This window comes from Pseudorasbora parva, chromosome 10, assembly GCF_024679245.1.
Source record: "Pseudorasbora parva isolate DD20220531a chromosome 10, ASM2467924v1, whole genome shotgun sequence".
Taxonomy (NCBI): Eukaryota; Metazoa; Chordata; class Actinopteri; order Cypriniformes; family Gobionidae; genus Pseudorasbora; species Pseudorasbora parva.
In genome coordinates, this window is record NC_090181.1 from 5186853 (window position 1) to 5205624 (window position 18772).

An 18772-nucleotide genomic window follows, 5' to 3' on the forward strand; every position below is an offset into this window, starting at 1 on the left:
TTTTTTCAGGAGCAGCTTCTTAGCCAAACCTACTTTATACTGACCATTATTTATAAAGCAGTCTGGTGAGAAATGTTTTGCGCGGTGCACACATGAAGCATTGACGTTGATCGGGGTAATATTTCCCTCGAAAACAAAACTCAGCCACTGTCTCTTTAGCGGTTTGGATTTAGGAACATCAAAATAACTGCTGTGTTCGTTATTACACCCAAGAACAGAACACTACAACCGCTTAGACACCATTCTGCTCCAGCATATCAACAATGGCGGACTATGATGAGCTCGCTCAGGGCGGGTCTAAGGTGAAAGGGCGCTGCTGTCAATCAACAGTCATGGGAGGGGCATCCAACGGCTCAATTTGAGACACGAGAAAACATATAAGGAGATTAAAAAAACACTAGGTGGATTTTTATCAATATAGGATGGTTGTGTACAGGCAGTGCCAACACACATTTCCGTACAATCAACTTGTAAAAGTGCATGTACCATTATATGACCCCTGTAAGTAAAAATCTGTTTTAGTAACTTTAACTTGCAACGGGGTAATATTTGACCAGCAGTATTTTTACTTTTTACTCAAGTAATGTACTTGGGTACTTGTCCATGTCGCATTATTTTATTGTTAACACTGTGAAGCTGTTTTGAAACAATCAGCACTGTAAAAAGAGCTATATAAATAAAAGTAACTTGATTTGACAGTTCAATTTCTGTATCAATCTAGTCAGATTATAAATATTTGAACACAGAGAATTTTTCTAAAAACAAAATTTCTGTTTTTAAGAAGTTTATATTAAAGGCTATATGTTAGAATTTCTGTCAATTGTGATATAAAAGTTTACAAGTTGACTTTATGCCTGCCTTTACCGGCCAGTCAAACCTGAACATTTTGTCTTTGGATTTCAGGCAAAAAAATACAGCGACTCTTCAGCTCTCGTCCAACTGTGTGGATGGAGGGACAGGTTTACTCCCACAGGTGGACATTCAATCCTCTCTCTTCTCTCTGCACTTACACTTCCTTTGAATATCAAGCCATTACTGGCTAACACTTTAGAATAATGGTCATTAGTTAACATTTGTTAACTACATTAGTAAACATGGACTAATATTGAACTGCAACTATAAAGCATTAATTTATCTTTTTTAATGTAAATTTCAACATTTACTAATATATTCTTAAAATCTTGCTAACATCATTAGGTGCACTGTGAACTAACTACAATGAACAAACCATGAATAGCTGTATTTTTATTGATTAACGTTAACAAAGATTAACTGATACAGTAACAAATGTACTGCTCATGGTTAGTTCATGTTAGTTAACATTAACTAATGTTAACTAATGACCATTATTCTAAAGTGTTACCCTGTTACTAAACCTAGCCAAATTAATCCTGTCACTTTCCCTCCTCCAGGTAAACTGGGGAGCTTCCTGGAAGAGCAAGACATGCTGCTGTATTCTTTGCCAGACGATGAAACACAGCTGATCTTCTATGGTCTGATTTGGTAGCTGAACTGAATCAGACAGTTGTAGAAGTGCGGAAGACAAATTCAGTGACTGCAGAGTAGAACTGTATCAGCACTTGTGGCTCTTGTGGCAAGTTGTTCAGCGGCTCTTGTGGCAGGTTGAACTTCCTCAGCCGTTCCAGGCGGTGTATGTCTGTCTTAACTGTTCAACAAGGTGATCAGACTGTCTAGAAAAAGTTTACTGTTGATTTGGTTGTTTCTCTGTGTTAAAGGTGCACTATGCAACTTTCTGTCCACTGGAGGGCGCCTATTCAAAACAAAGGTGTAATTTGATGACGCAAAGTTTGAGCGTAGCATCTTGGGACATGTGGTCTTCACCTCACAGCCGGTGGAAAATAGGACTCGGGCAGAAATCACGTTTATTGATGCGTTTATTAACGTAACTGTAGTATGAAGCAGAGCAGGTACGAGTGTTGTGGAGCTGAGCACGGCCGCTGGAGGTAATGCAGCTCTGTTTATCATATTACATACATTTAAGTGTGTTGAAAATGATGTTATGGCGTTACTCCGTGTGTTTACATGTTCACACTGCTAAGAGTAAAGCGCTCCTGCCAAATAAAACCCGAAACCGAGGGTAGCGCAGATATGACGCTATTGACAGGCTTCCTCAGACGCTATGCTGAAACGTCCCGGTCCTGAGTTAAAATAGCAATTTTCTCACAATTTACAAATAGTTGGAAACATTTTGGATATTGTAGGTACTCAACTGAACAAAATATATAACACTGGCCTAGTGGTTTTTGGATATTTTACTGCCAAAAATACTACATAGTGCACATTTAACAGTATTAATTATGTCACCTTTACAGTACATTTGTGAGTACTTGGGGGGAACATATGTTGTCTGACCACTGGAGTGTTTTTTCTCTTATGGGGGGAGGGATGTGGTATCCTGATATTTATGTGTTAGTTACTGCAGTTCCACCCCACACCACAAGAGGGACAGTTGACCTTCAGGATAACTGTTGTGTATTTTTTTTTTTTATTATATTATTAAATCTTGATACAAACAGAAGGAACATATAGGATAACTGTTGTATATGGATGCTCTGTGATGGTCTGAACTCTTTTCTATCTGCATGTTGTGTACTTTTTGAAGAACCTTCAAAATTGATAACATGATTGCAAAAGGTAATTGTAGGTAAAATTGTGCTTTTGTCACATTATAGGCTACTTTTCACCAGTTGTGATGAACAATTGTATGAATCAATCAAGTTATGGTTTATACCTGAAGGGTAATGTAAACAGAATTATTTATGCGGTTACAGAATATTTGTAAAAAATATATAACATTACACATTTAATATTTTAATATTTTTTCAGTTTTGGTGCATAATTAGAGGGTAAATATTATAATATTAATATTTTAAAGTGCCGTACAACAGTGTGTCAGTGTGTGAATTGCTTCTGTCGTCCTTTTTGGTGTGTAACAAGTGACAGTCAGTAAGTGACCGCATGATGAGTGAGTCATGAACCATTCAGTCGGTTCAACTGATTCGTTCAGCTATATCTCATTCGCGAAACAAACACAAACTGCAAGTTGCTCGAAGATGCGCAATTGTGGAAATCTTTTCGTCAATGGGTAAGTGTTAATAGTAATGTTGTGTTTATTTGACTGCTGTTTAAAAGCAATATCACAATTGTGCTGTTCGTCAATCAACATCACCTCATAACATAAGTTCTGCCAGAAAGACTCGGGAGAATCAATACTGTGACAATAATCCATTTATTAACAACCCAGCAAGCAATAAAGTACTTTGGCATAGGCCCAGTCCGTAGCTCGCAATCAGAGGGTAGGACTTTGCATATCCTGCCTGAAGACGAAGGCAGAGGCGCAGCTGACCCCCCCGTGAGGTATGGAAGGGACCATCCTGGTGGTGGTGGTGGGGTGGAGTAGGGAAGGATTTGACTTGGAGGTGGTGGGGAGTAGGCTATGGGTCAGGGTCAGCATCTGCGAAGTGCGAACTCCAACATGAGTAAGTACCGATCTTTTATACCCAAGTATTAGAATGTGATTGGATAGATAGAAGTTGAAGTGACGTAACAAAGTCTTCCCGGCAGAACTAAAGCTTTCATTTAGGCTACATTATTACGACAGAGCTCGTTGGCATTTTCTTGATGTAGTTTTAATGTTGTCATCTTAGCACAGGTAAAGTAAAGAGCATTACTGTAAAAATCCTGTTGCGTTTGTATTTAGATTAAATGTGGACACTTTTTAAAAATATGCAAAAACTGCTTCATCTGAGTAGGTGCTTCACGGTTAACACAAACTTAACCTTAGGTACAAATTTAGACCGGTTGAACCAGTTTGTCTTAAGTTAATGTTGTTTGACGATCATCAAAATCAGGAGAGAAAATATGTTTGTGACTTCACTGTTCGTGAGATCAGTTTTATGCTGCTATCTAGAGACTGTTCATCGTTTATGAACTGAATTTGTGTTTGATGTTCTTGTTGAGACAGGTACGTTTGAATCAACACATTTTGGAGATACTATAGTACTATCTATAATAATTTATCTGAAAGAGAAGTGATTTCTGAGACTTTGAAGTGTTTTTCTTTTAAATTACCAAATTAGGATGACAGCAGTTAGAAAATCTCAACTGTTCACATACAATTTTTATTAAACTGCAAACCGCAAAAACAAACGGTGTAACTTACAATTTACTGCCATACTTTAGGCATAATTCATGCCTCTCGTGTTATGTTCTGTATATCTAATGTTTAAAATTGTTGTACATTTTTTGTCTGTGTGTTTCAAGTGCTCACTGTATAAAATATGAGTGTCTATGAGAAGAGAGAGGAGGAGGATGTTAAAGCAGGATCTCCAGAACCCAGCTGTGTGTCTATGAAGAGGACCAAGTCCATGGACCATCCTGATAATTTGTCTAAGTGAGTATAAACATGGTTTACCTGCTGCAGTTAAAACAAAAAAACAGTAATGGAGTAAACTACTGTCCACCTCTGGTCATTACCGTCTGATATCAGGCATTGGTTTACCTGTATTTCATGAATGACAACCTTTTTTTCTAGCTCTCCTCTTTCTTGTAAAAATCAAATCCAATTTAGTCTGTTTTACAAAAACATTTCTGAAACTATTATCAGTGCATCATAATAGACTAGGTCGGTGTCGTGCCATAGCCTGGGGCATGTTGAGGGGGCGGAGTCGGTGTAGGGAAAACAATCCATTCCTCCATACTGGTAATGAAAGCTGTCAATCCAGTATAGCCTACTTTGAATAACTTCTGCTGTTGACAAATCAAGATACAAAGAAAAACTGAGCCGTATTGGCCCGGATTGTCTGTACCATATCTGTGACTGGAAAAACAACCCAACGCAATGGCTAAAGGTGTAATTTTCTCGTGAAAATGCATGCTGCTCCCCTATTACTTGCCTATAAACCACCCAGTCTTTCGATGAAGAATTTTATTAATTGTTTCTGATTTTAATGGATTTAGAGTATGTATGTATTAACCTACATGCATTTAACTTTGAAAAATTATCATAACTTGTTTTGTGTTTGAAATGTTTTTCTGCATACCATGTGCATTGCAAAGGGCTCTGTTCATGTAATTGTTTGGGCTAGAATAGAAACATTAAAATGCATAGTCTAATGTGAAACGTTAATTTAACGCAATGCCACGTTTAACATTTGTCAAAAGCCGAAAATCATATGATGAGCTGTATGGCATCGGTGACACAGGTTTAGATAAAGTTTAGACATCCATCAGTTTTCTGTTGTCTTGTGTGCATGTCGTTTTATCTGTTTATTTATTCGGTTTTCTTGTTAGTACAGCCATGCACAAATAAATTAGTTCAGCATTTACATTTTACAAAGCAAATTTTGATTTGACATCATGTCAGTGTCACAATACTACTATTCTCAAATTACTGTCAGTTTTTACTTTTTTTATAGCTACCGTCTTCATTGAAAGACTGGATGATTTTTGAAGTAGGAGTTGGAGCAGCATGTATTCTGACGAGAAAATGTCATTCAAGTGTTGTACATGTAATGTGACTTTCAGCTTTTATTGAAGCACAAACATGAGCCAAGCCCTTCCCTCAATCAAATAAAGACTTTTGAATATTTTGTACATTAATAACCCCACATAATGTGATAGCTTGTGTGAAAACTGCTTTAATTGTGCTGCTTTTTTAATAAGTCGACTGCTTTTTGACTCAGTTCGAGTCCCGTGACAAACTATATTGGCGTTTTTGTTAAACTTTTGCCATTGCAGTAATGAAATCTCTTATGTTTTCATCTTTACAATTATACATCATCATGTAGTGCAAATGTAATGGACGTATTCCATAGGCTTTCTGAATTGAAGAAAGGCTCCATCTGCTATTTCGGCAGTATACAACTCAAGATCAGGATCTTTTTGCAGAACGAGTTGCAGAACACCACACAGCAACTTTTCAACATTGCACCAAGCAAAAATCAATCATAATCATTTCAAAAAGTAAAGAATATTTATCTAAACACGGTCTACGCACGTTCATTCGAATGGGTTGTTTTCCCCCGCAGCATAAAGGAACATGACGTTTTTGTGGGCATTCACAGTAATGCCAACCAAGTCTATGACAATCACAAATGGATTCATGCACTTCTATGGATCAATCTCTGAAATGAACGTAGTTGTGTATAATTATAATTTGTTATATATTTTAATATTATGTGGATTAATTCATGAAGAATCCACTGCCATACTGAAAGTGGTAAATAATGGCCTTTACATTCATATTTTTATGTTTCTTCATAGCAGTGAATATGTTTATTCATGCCTTAAAGTTCCCTATGAGTAAATTCTTGTTTAGGTAGATGAAGTAAATGTTCACAGAAGGACTTTATTTATTTTTTTGCTTGTATGATTGCAAGCAGTTGAGAATTAGTGTAACAATTAGACCTGTGTAATTGAGAAAAAAATCTAGAGAAACGCGAATACAAAGATAGGGGTGGGGTTGTGGGGGGTAAAACAGGTTTGTTGAAGACACTAAAAATATATTGTTAGGCGGAGCTAGTGCAAGTAGCACTTGCCAACAAGGCATGCTATTAGCACTTGGTGTAGCAAGGCAAGTTTATTTGTATAGCACATTTCATACCCAATGGCAATTCAAAGTGCTTTACATAGAAATTAATAAAAATAGTGGTAACATATGCATGAGAAAAAAGAATACCATGTGGATGAATAAAAAAAAAACAAGCATAGTTAAAACAGTTGTAAAGATAATAGTAATACAAAAAAATATAATAATAATAATAATAATAATAATAATAATAATAATAATAATAATAATAATACACAAAGATAAGAACAAAGGTAAACTAAAACAATAATAAAAAGAATAAAGAGATAAGATAGGGTGCAATCAGTCGGACATACAGTGCTCAGAGCTCATTCAGTAAATGCACAGCTGAACAGATGTGTTTTGAGTCTGGATTTGAATGTGGCTACTGTTGGAGCAAATCTGATCTGTTCAGGAAGCTGGTTCCAACTGCGGCTGGCATAATAGCTAAAGGCAGACTCTCCTTGCTTTGAGTGAACTCTTGGTATTTCTAACTCACTTGATCCTGCTGATCTGAGTGATCTGTTGGGTTTGTATTTAATCAGCATATCTGCAATGTATTGTGGTCCTAGCTCATTGAGTGATTTAAAAACAAGTAATAGTACTTTAAAATCGATCCTAAATGTAACTGGAAGCCAGTGTAAAGACCTGAGAACTGGTGTGATATGGTCATATTTTCTGGTTCTGCTCAAAATCCTGGCAGCAGCATTCTGTATGAGCTGCAGCTGTCTAATGGTCTTTTTGGGAAGGCCGGTGAGAAGGCCATTACAATAGTCCACCCTACTGGTGATGAAAGCATGAACAAGTTTCTTGCCTGGAAACAAAGCATCTAATTCTTGCAATATTTTTCAGATGATAGTAAGCTGATTTAGTTATTGCTTTGACATGACTACTGAAACTCAGGTCTGACTACTGACTTGATTTTTTGTTATCAGGCCTTTAGCCTGATGTCTTCATTAGTCCATATCAACTAATAAAGTTATGTCTTCATAATGTCTTCATTAGTCCATATCGACAGCAAATATAAAGTTGACGACACTGACTTTGTGGATGCACCTTGGGACAGAAATGCAACTTTCATATATGGATTAAATAACCAGAGAGTATTTGATTTTGATATTGAATGTTCGTTTAAAGGGAGGAGTCCAGTGGGTCGAGTGAAGATTCTATGGGCCATCCCCCTAAGAGCAGTGATGGAGCAGTGACCTCTGACCCTGAGTGAGTATAAACATGGTTTAACTGCTGCAATTGTTGAGGTGTTATTGATCATTTAAACATATGGCGCTGTCATAACTTTTTTTAAAACCTTTTTAATGACTTATTTATTTATTAAATAATTAAGATACAAAACAGGTTAGGTAGAATATGCTGAATATACAGTAATATCATACAAATATTTAAAAAAAAAATGCTATACATATAGGCTGCAACATACAATGATACAAAATAAAACATCAAGATGAGTATTGATGAAAAATATTACAAAAACTAAGAATGAATGATGTGTTTCAGGTAATAATAATAACACACTCAGCATTTATCGTGAGAAACACACACTCTCTGGCTCTCAGCATGCATTCAGCACAGTTAACGACAAGTTATTTGAAATATATAAAAGGTCTAAATTAAGTCATATAGACAAAGAGCATAATTTCACTTTTAATATTTTAATAGTTAATTGTTTAATAGTTTCTGGGATTTATCCAGGTATGTGTACGCTAGTATTTATATGATTTAATATGAAGTGTCCGTAACAGTCATGTCCATAACGCATTTTAAAGGTTTATAAGATCAAAAAAGGAGATGAGTTGTTGATCATAATTAAAATTGACATAATTTGGCTTTGTACAGAAAGTTTTAAGTTAATTGCATAAATAATTATTATATAATATCAACTTTTTAAAATGTAAGTTGCAGACATGACACCGCACTGAAGTTTTGTGACTTCAGAAATCTAGCCCAAATAAATCCAAAAAAAGCATCGCTGTGTAGGCAGCGAGTTTATTAATTTTTTTAGAGAGGTCTCTCTCTATCTTTCTATAAAATGCTTGCTGTTGACATATATGAAAAATGGATGACCTTTGATCTCTCTTTTGCAACCCACATGTGGTGGATAGCAATAGCGATTTCTTTCAAAAAAAAATGTAAAGCACATTAATGCAGTAAAATACAGACCTAAATGCACAACATAAATTGGGTTTTGTTCATCTGGTAAAAACTTAATTATTTTCTTAGTCGTGGAATTGACCATGGTAGGTGATTTTGTTTTCAAGAAAAAAAAAAATTGTTATGCTGATTAAAAAGTCTCTTCACATACTCATAGCAATTATTAAGTAAGCTCTCTTAATATATTTATATAAATATATATCTTCTGTGGAAGTTGCAGGACAAAATTATTTTTACAATCAATGCATTCAGTCTGAAAACTATAATAGGACCTAGGTTGACTACCTGTGTGTCAACGTATGCATTTGCATAACTCACCCTGTACGCACAGACATCATCAGGGTTGCCTTAAGATAGCCAAAGTGCTCTGGGTAGGGTAGCACCAGTCGTTCTTAAGTTCTTTCTTAAATTGGAACATTAAGTCCACACTAGATGCTTAGATGGTTAGTTTACCCAAAACATTTATTGTCATTAGTTCCCACCCTCAGACCTTCTTCAGATCTTCAGAACACAAATAAAGATATTTTTGATGAAATCCAAGAGCTCTCTGACCCCTCTATAGATAGCTATTTAATTAAAACTTTCAAGGCCCAGAAAGGTAGTTTAAAAAAAAAAAAAACTTGTTAAAATAGTCCATGTGACCACAGTGGTTAAACCTTTATTTTATGATGCTACGAGAATACTTTTTTGTGCACAAAAAACAAACAAAAAGACTTGAATTTCTTCTAATTTCTGTCAGTTTCCCACACAGTTTATGTTGTTACCGCAGCGAAGAGCCTCCTAGTTCTACATCAGTCGCTGACTCACCATTGCCCGATACTGTTCACGTGAGCACCGCAAAGCAAAATGGCGTGTTGACAATTGTTACAATGAGTGCTTGCCAGGATCAAACAAAATGCTTCTGTGTAAAGCAGTAGTTAGTAAAGAAACTTCATGCATCTAAGGCAGGTTTCAGTATAGAGTCTAAAACCACTATTGTGATAAATAAGAGTCAGATACATCTGAAACTAAAATGTATATAAAAAACCAAACAAAAAAACACTGAAATATGTAAATACAAAGACACTGAAATTTCTGATAATTTCTGAAACCTAACACTAAATTAAAATACCATTTGAAAAATTTGAAAATGTGGTGCAATTTCAGTTATTTAAAATAATTCAAATAATTAAATGTTAGAGTTTGGTATGTTAGAAATATTTGTTTCTGCAGCTTAAATAGAGATGATTTGATCAGAACACAAATTAAAACTGACTCCGACTGTCAGACCCTCATCAGACAGAGAGTCAAAGACCAGCACAAAATCAGCATGAAGAACATGTATGAGAGATTATTTGAGGGAATCAAATTACAAGAGAATCAACCCCCCCTAGCAAGCTCTAACAAGCCAGACCCACATCAAGATGTTTGGTCTGGAAACTCACCATTGACAGCTCAATCAATAAACGGTTCTCTTTCAAACTCCGTCTGCCTCTGATAGGATAGCCACCAACCAGAGCAACGAAGGTGAAACAGAGCTTGTTGATAGATTAAACATTCGCCGTATCCGGTCGGCAAAACTCCGAACACATCTTCCCTTTTTAAGAATGACTTCAGTGCTATTCTTTGCTCTTTTCTCAGAGAAAAGCTTAACTCCAAGTCTTCCAGAGTCGCGGTCAAAGCTGATTTGACAGCCGTTCGCCAGTTTCTGTGTTTACTATAAGCACGCAAACGCAACTCGGCCGTCATCATTTTGGCCCCGCCCACCGACTCTATACACGATGTGATTGGCCCGGCAAGAGTTAGGCGAATACAGCTCAGAAGGGTATTGAGAGTTTGCTAGACGACACTCGCGGGCAGATTAAATTTGCTGCCGCTAGGGTGCGTCTAGATTTCTAGGCTAAACCCCCCCAATATATCTGAAGTAAAATGTTTTATATTCATGTTCTGATTTTCCACAGTGCAACCTCTAAAATGAGTCACTATGAGTGGAGAAAAAAGGAGGATGATATTCAGACACATAGAGCAGCATCTCCAGAACCCAGCTGTGTGTCTATAAAGAGTGACGGATCTTTGCCTATTCCCCCTGATTTCAGTGAAGGCATAGTGACCTCTGACCCTGAGTGAGTACAAACATACCAAATATGACAATTTTTGTGCAGAAACAATTCCTACTTTGGTAAATTTTCCTTTCACTGCCTGAACTGAATATTTTCATCTTAGACCTCAGAGTTTGATGAAACATTTAAATTATCTCTGTATTACTGATTTGTCAAAGTTTTCACTGTTTATATCAATGTTTCTGCAGAGTGAAGAGAGATGATCTGACCTGCACTGACTCTGACTGTCAGACCCTCATCAGACAGAGAGTCAAAGACCAGCACAAAACCAGCATGAAGAACAAGTATGAGAGATTATTTGAAGGAATCAAACTAGAAGAGAATCAAACCCTCCTGAACAGGATCTACACACAGCTCTACATCATAGAGGAAGAGAGTGACGGGGTGAATGAAGAACATGAGGTTTTACAGATGGAGAAAACAGCCAGAACACAAGACACTCCAATCTACTGCAATGACATCTTTAAACCCTTAATTCCACCAGTACATGAGGAGAAAGACCAAATCAAGACTGTTCTTACTAAAGGCATCGCTGGAATTGGAAAAACCGTCTCTGTGCAGAAGTTCATTCTGGACTGGGCTGAGGGAAAAGCCAATCTGGATGTAGATTTCATGTTTGTGCTTCCATTTCGAGAGCTGAACTTGATTAAAGATCACCAGTACAGTCTTAACAGGCTTCTGCTGGACTTTCATCCTGAACTTCAAGATCTGGACTTAAAGATTTATGAGGAGTGTAAAGTTGTGTTCATCTTTGATGGTCTGGATGAAAGCAGAATCACACAGATGTTTACAGATGATGAGAAAGTTTGTGATGTGGACAAGTCTTCATCAGTGGGTGTGTTGATGTCAAACCTCATCAGAGGAGAGCTGCTTCCCTCTGCTCTCATCTGGATCACCTCCAGACCAGCAGCAGCCAATCAGATCCCCTCAAAATACATCAACCGTGTAACAGAAATTCAGGGATTCAATGAGCCTCAGAAGGCGGAATATTTCAGGAAGAGAATCAGTGACGAGCATCAAGCCAGCAGAATCATCTCACACATTAGAAGATCAAGAAGCCTCCACATCATGTGTCACATACCCGTCTTCTGCTGGATCTCAGCGACTGTGCTTCAAAAGCTCCTGAAACAAGATGCCAGTGCAGAAATCCCTCAAACTCTGACTGAAATGTACATCCACTTCCTGCTGACTCAGATCAACATGAAGAATCAGAAGTATGATGAGAAAGATCCAGAGAAACTTCTAAAGTCCAACAGAGACATGATTGTGAAACTTGCTGAACTGGCTTTCAATCAGCTGATGAAGGGCAATGTGATGTTCTATGAGGAGGACCTGATTGAGAGCGGCATAGATATCACTGACGCCTCAGTGTATTCTGGGATTTGCACTGAGATCTTTAAGGAGGAATCTGTGATTCATCAGAGGAAAGTCTACTGCTTCATTCATCTGAGCTTTCAGGAGTTTCTAGCTGCTTTCTTTCTCTTTTACTCACATGTAGTAAAGAACGAGGAATCACTGAAGTCGTTTCTGAATGAAACACATCAGCTCTGTGAAAAAAACTCTCTGTATGATCTGTTAACATCAGCAGTTCACAAATCCTCATGGAGTGAAAATGGACACCTGGATCTTTTCCTGCGGTTCCTGCTGGGCATCTCACTGGAGTCCAATCAGAGACTCTTAAACGATCTACTGACACAAACAGTGAACAGCTCAGATATCATCATGAGAACCACACAGTACATTAAAGATAAAATCAAGGCTGATGAATGTCTCTCAGCTGACAGATGCATCAATCTGTTCCTCTGTCTACTGGAAATGAAGGATCAGACTCTGTGCAAAGAAATTCAGGAGTTTTTGAAATCAAAGAATCACTCCGTGAATCAACTCTCTCCATCTCACTGCTCAACAATCGCCTACATGCTTCAGATATCAGAGGAGGTGCTGGATGAGTTTGATTTGGAGAAGTTTAACACATCAGATGAGGGTAGAAGGAGACTGATGCCAGCTGTGGTGAACTGCAGAAAAGCTCAGTGAGTATTAATTTATGTGATTGGAGATTAAACTGAATGTCTTTTTTTTCCTTAAATACAGTAACTTTGAATCCCTCCATGAAATCATGAACATTTTCTTTGACATGAAATCAGGCAGAGTATTTAACTGAATACTATGAATAAGGACTGGAATGATAAAGTACAATTTTGTAGTGTTCACTATGATCTTAACACCTAGCATTTTAAAATTAACACTAGCTAGAAGACTATAATCAAGCCTTGGTAGCCAGTTTTTGTAGTCAATTACATTTATTTTAATTGGATACTTTTCCTTTAATAATAAATACAGCAAAGGCAAATAACTTCATATTTAAAATATAAACTACACCAATCCCACTAAATCAAAGGTGTAGTCAGCTCTGGGTTTCTTATCTTCAGTTTAGGGTTTCTTGTCCACAGCTCTGGGCTTTTAGGTGTCTGGTTACTGACATATATGTATCCATAGAGACAATCAACTCTTCAGTCTTTATAACTCCTGTTGTTTGCCAAAGTTCGTTAGGTTCTAATTTTCTTGATTGATGTAGTTTTGTAACTTTCCCAAAGTTTCCAAGATTCTTCTTAAGGACTTTAAGGTTTCCTTGAGCACCTTAATTAATTGAACTTCTATACACACACACACACACACACACACACAGACACACACACACACACACACACACACACACGCACGCACACACACACACACACACACACACACACAGACACACACACACACACACACACACACACACACACACACACACACACACAAACATAGTGTTTCCATGTTTTACGGGGACATTCCATAGGCGTAATGGATTTTATACTGTACAAACCGTATTGTCTATCCCCCTACACTGCCCCTGCCCCTAAACCTACCCATCACAGGAAACATTCTGCATTTTCACTTTCTAAAAAAAAAAACTCCTTGATTTATAAGATGTTTTCCTCATGGGGACCTAAAAATGTCCCCACAAGGACAAGGATTTCGGATATTGCCATCTTTGTGGGGATAACGTAGGAATTACACGCCCACACACACACACACACACACACACACACACACACACACACACACACACACACACACACACACACACACATAGTGCCAATACTGTATAGGTAATGTCTTGAATGAAAAAATGAAACAAAGATAAATAACAGCATTGTATGCAATGCATTATATTCCACACATTGGCTAAATATGTGTAACAAAGAGGCATTAACAATAGACAAGGTGGCAGGGTAATACAACAATACTTCAAGCGATAATTAAACTATTATTTCATTCTCATATTTTGCTGCACTTTTTGTGTCGAATTGTTTTTTTTTCTGTCATGATTTCAGCAAACAGCTTTACTTGTGTCAAATATATAATTATAACTGATCTGAAGTCAGTTTTATATCAAAGTATCATACTAAATATTAAAAAAAAAAATAGCAGCCAAAATGGAGGAGCTCCAGCTGGACTTAACCTTTCAATCAATCAATCAATCAATAATTTATTTATATAGCGCCTTACAGCAGCCAAAAGGTGCACAAGGCGCTTTCCAGAACAAACATCAAACAACAACATAAAGACAAATACAAACAAACAAGAACAAGACTAAAAGTCAAAAGCTTGATTAAAAAAGTGTGTTTTCAGATGTGCTTTGAAAATACTCAGCACCGTGATGTTTCGAAGGTGCACAGGGAGTGCATTCCACAACTTAGGTCCTAGAACACTAAATGACCGGCCTCCAAACTTTTTATACCTGTATGTTGTGGTAACCAGAGAAATTTGATCAGAGGAACGGAGTGTCCTGGCTGGCTGATATATTTTTACTAGTTCAGTGAGGTATACTGGGGCCAAACCATGGATGGCCTTAAACACAAACAATAGGATTTTATACTCCACCCTAAACTGCACTGGGAGCCAGTGAAGCGAGCGGAGGACAGGGGTGATGTGTGACCGTTTAGATGTGTTAGAGAGAAGACGTGCGGCAGCGTTTTGTACCAGTTGAAGGCGACTGATAAGAGATGTATTTAGTCCAGTGTAGAGGGCATTACAGTAGTCGATCCTCGAGCTGATGAAGGCATGAATTGCTTTTTCAAGGTCGGCTCTGGACAAAAAATATTTGACCTTACTAAGAAGTCTTAGCTGGTAAAAACTTGCCTTCACTACTGCACCAATCTGTTTATCATACTGCATGTTTTTGTCCAAAATAACGCCCAGGTTACGTACAGACGGAGCAAACTGAGGTGTCGTAGGTCCAAAGGTAAAAGCACTGCTGGATGAATCCGGGCTGAACAGGATGTACTCAGTCTTTTCTTCATTTAAATGAAGGAAATTCTGGGAAAGCCACTGTTTGATCCTTTGATCAATGATATGTGGAGAGGGGCACATTTAATAAATGAATAATTTGATTTTAACAGAACACTCCTGTGGATGTTGTGGATTTTTTTGTAGATTATCTGACTGTATGGTGACAGAGGAAGGCTGTTGTTATTTGGCTTCAGCTCTGAGTTCAAACCCCTCACACCTGAGAGAGCTGGATCTGAGTCACAATGATTTGCAGGATTCAGGAGTGAAACTACTCTCTGATGGACTCAAGAGTCCACACTGTCAACTCAACATACTGAAGTAAGAAACTGAAAAACCCACAAATCACAAGTGTGTATTGAACCGTGAATGTCATACTGAAAGGTCCAATGTTATATTGAAAATTTTGGCATCCCTAATAAATATATACTCTACCAGTCTAAACATTTTTTATGTGTTTAAAGAAGTCTCTTCTGCTCACCAAGGCTGCATTTTTGTTATTAGAAAAACAAAAAAAAAGCTGTAATATTGTGAAATATTATTAAAATATTAAATATAATTTATATTTGAATACATTTTCAAATCTAATTTATTCTTGTGATACAAAGCTGAATGTCACCTGATCCTTCAGAAATCATTCTAATATTATGACTTACTGCTCAAGAAACATTTATGATTATTATCAATGTTGAAACAGTTGTGTACATTTTTTGGGGATTCTTTGATGAATAGAAAGTTCAAATGAACAGTATTTATCTGAAATAAAAAGGGTTTGTAACTTTGTACTACCATTTAAATATTTTTGGTTTTTAAGAGTTACATTTTTTTTGGGGGGGGGACTTAAAGAAACGAATACATTTATTTAGCAGGGATGCATTAAATTGATCAAATGACAGCCTATACTTGTCTAAAAAAAAAGTATAATCTTGCAAAAGCTTCATATTTCAGATAAATGTTGTTCTTTTGAACTTTCTATTCATCAAAGAATCCTAAAAAAAATTACACAACTGTTTCAACATTGATAATAATGATAAATGTTTTTTGAGCAGTACATCACCATATTAGAATGATTTCTGAATAATCATGTGACACTCTGTCTGGAGTCATGATGCTCAAAATTCAGCTTTGCATCACAGGAATAAATTACATTTAAAAAATATTAAAATAGGTGTGTGTGTGTGTGTGTGTGTGTGTGTGTGTGTGTGTGTGTGTGTGTGTGTGTGTGTGTGTGTGTGTGTGTGTGTGTGTGTGTCCTGCAACATCAACACTGTGATGTTGAGTAAAACATCTCTGTGTAACTCAGTAACTCCATGGAAAAAGTAGAGTAACTCCTGCTGGACCTAACCTTTAATATATTAATCATTTGATATAATCTGAACACTCCTGTGGGTGTTGTGTTTGTTTTTGTAGATTATCTGACTGTATGGTGACAGAGGAAGGCTGTTGTTTTCTGGCTTCAGCTCTGAGTTCAAACCCCTCACACCTGAGAGAGCTGGATCTGAGTCACAATGATTTGCAGGATTCAGGAGTGAAACTACTCTCTGATGGACTCAAGAGTCCACACTGTCAACTCAACATACTGAGGTAAGAAGCCAAAAAACCTGCAATTCACAAGTGCGTATTGAACCGTGAATGTAGTCTCGAAAGGTTCAATATTATATTAAGAATTGTGGCATCCCTAAAATATATACTGTAATTCCTCACATAAAGAACATGGCCTTGATTTACCTGACCTGCAGAAGGGAAAAGGCTTTTATTTGAAGCAGGATTTTGTTAGGGGCAGGCCTTTATTTCTAATTACATCTGTTTGAAAATAATTGCTTTAAATAAACCGTTTTAAATTAAAACGATAGTGTTCCAGTTGACAGATATCATTGAGTTTTTTAAGAAATATTTGAAAAATATCACTGTATATAACAACAGCCAGAAAAGCGACAAAGCAATTTGGGTCAGAATTACGGTAGCCTAATCGGTAACCACTAGTGGTGTAACGATATATCACAATATAAAAATGTGACTATATGTATCGTTGATGGAAACGATATGATTTGCGATATAAATAGTTATTTTATCCAAGGCTCATCTTGCTGTAGTAGGCCTATTTATAATGTATAATTTACCCAAACACAAATTAATAAATGTAGGCTACCACAAATGTAAATTCTGTCATATGTAGCTACTCGCCATCATGTCGTTTTTCGTTTAACTTCCAAACACAAATGAATATATTCTTTATGAAACCTGAGGGATTTCAATTTCTCAATTGAAAATTTCAATTTCTCAGTTTTCTTCTTTTTTAAAGTCCATTCCTCTAAAACTTAAAAGATGAAAAAATGCCAAAAAGGCATCGTAAAAATAAGTAATCGAGTGTCTAATCCAAATCTTCTGAAGTCTTCATGTCTTCTGAAGAGACACAATGGCTTTATATGATGAATATGTTTAACACGACGACATACTGTAGTAAACACGGACGTTCAGATGATTGCGTGATGCGAGAAAACTACATGAGAGTGAGTAAATGCAGAATTAAAATTCTTGGATAAGCTAAACATTGACAGTATTTTTTTCTAACCCAATTAATGACTCTGCACTTTCTATATATCGGTTGCACGTGAGGGAAAAAGCTTCCTTCCACTTGAGAAGAGTTGTGCACTTTTAAGCACTTTTTATTTTAAATAATATTTTTTATTATTCATCATAATTTTTTTATACTTAAAAACTACAATTTTGTTATTTTTCTGACCCAACTAATTACTGATCCATGCTTCTTATAGGTTGCATGCACTTTTCTCAATTCATTATGAGTTATTACATTTTTTATTTTGCATATTATTTTTAAAAGGTTGTTTGTGTAGCCTATAATTCGTATGACCACTTTACAATATTTCAACAACATAGTTTATTTTGAAGCCTATGCTGTTTTCTTGTAAACAAAAATAAAATAAAATATTTTAAGTTAAATGCAGAGTAAGACATAAAAAAGACGAGAGGCTAATATTGTGAAGATCAATATTTGTGTAGCCTGCCTGACACTGTATTTTCACAGACGTCACATCTCTCATAGACTACAGTAGCCTATTTAAAATGTCATATGCATCAGTTATACTCTCAATTTAATTTACAGAGCAATCCCTGCAAAGTTTTTAGGTTAACTATAGAAGAGTCCATGATTAGTGTGTGTTGCGCTCGCAAGACTCACAACGGGGCGCGTGGCATCAGGATGGTTGCTCTCCATTAGTGATCGACCGATATATCGGTTTCCCGATATTTAAGCATTTTCCAATAATCGGGTATTGGTTTTGTAATATTGGATTTCCCGATAAATGGCACCATCTTGTGGACATTTTGAGAATTGCATACAAGTGCACCATTAAAGGACTGAGGGGAGATTAGTCAACAGCTGTGTTCAAAGGTAAAATAACCTGCATCCCTTAATTAATAAACTTTGTTTAACATAACAGTAATGCACAATTGTGATAACCACAAATAAGATGTTATGAGATGATATGAATATTTATGTAGTTTAAACTTGGCGCTAAGTAGAGACGAACTCACTGACGGAGTCAGTCAGATAACATAATCCGTC

The 18772-nt window shown here is 36.6% G+C and overlaps 1 pseudogene; it reads left to right on the forward strand.

The window, feature by feature from the left end:
* LOC137090822 (uncharacterized) overlaps positions 1-18772 on the forward strand; it is a 39369-nt pseudogene that overhangs the window by 15868 nt on the left and 4729 nt on the right.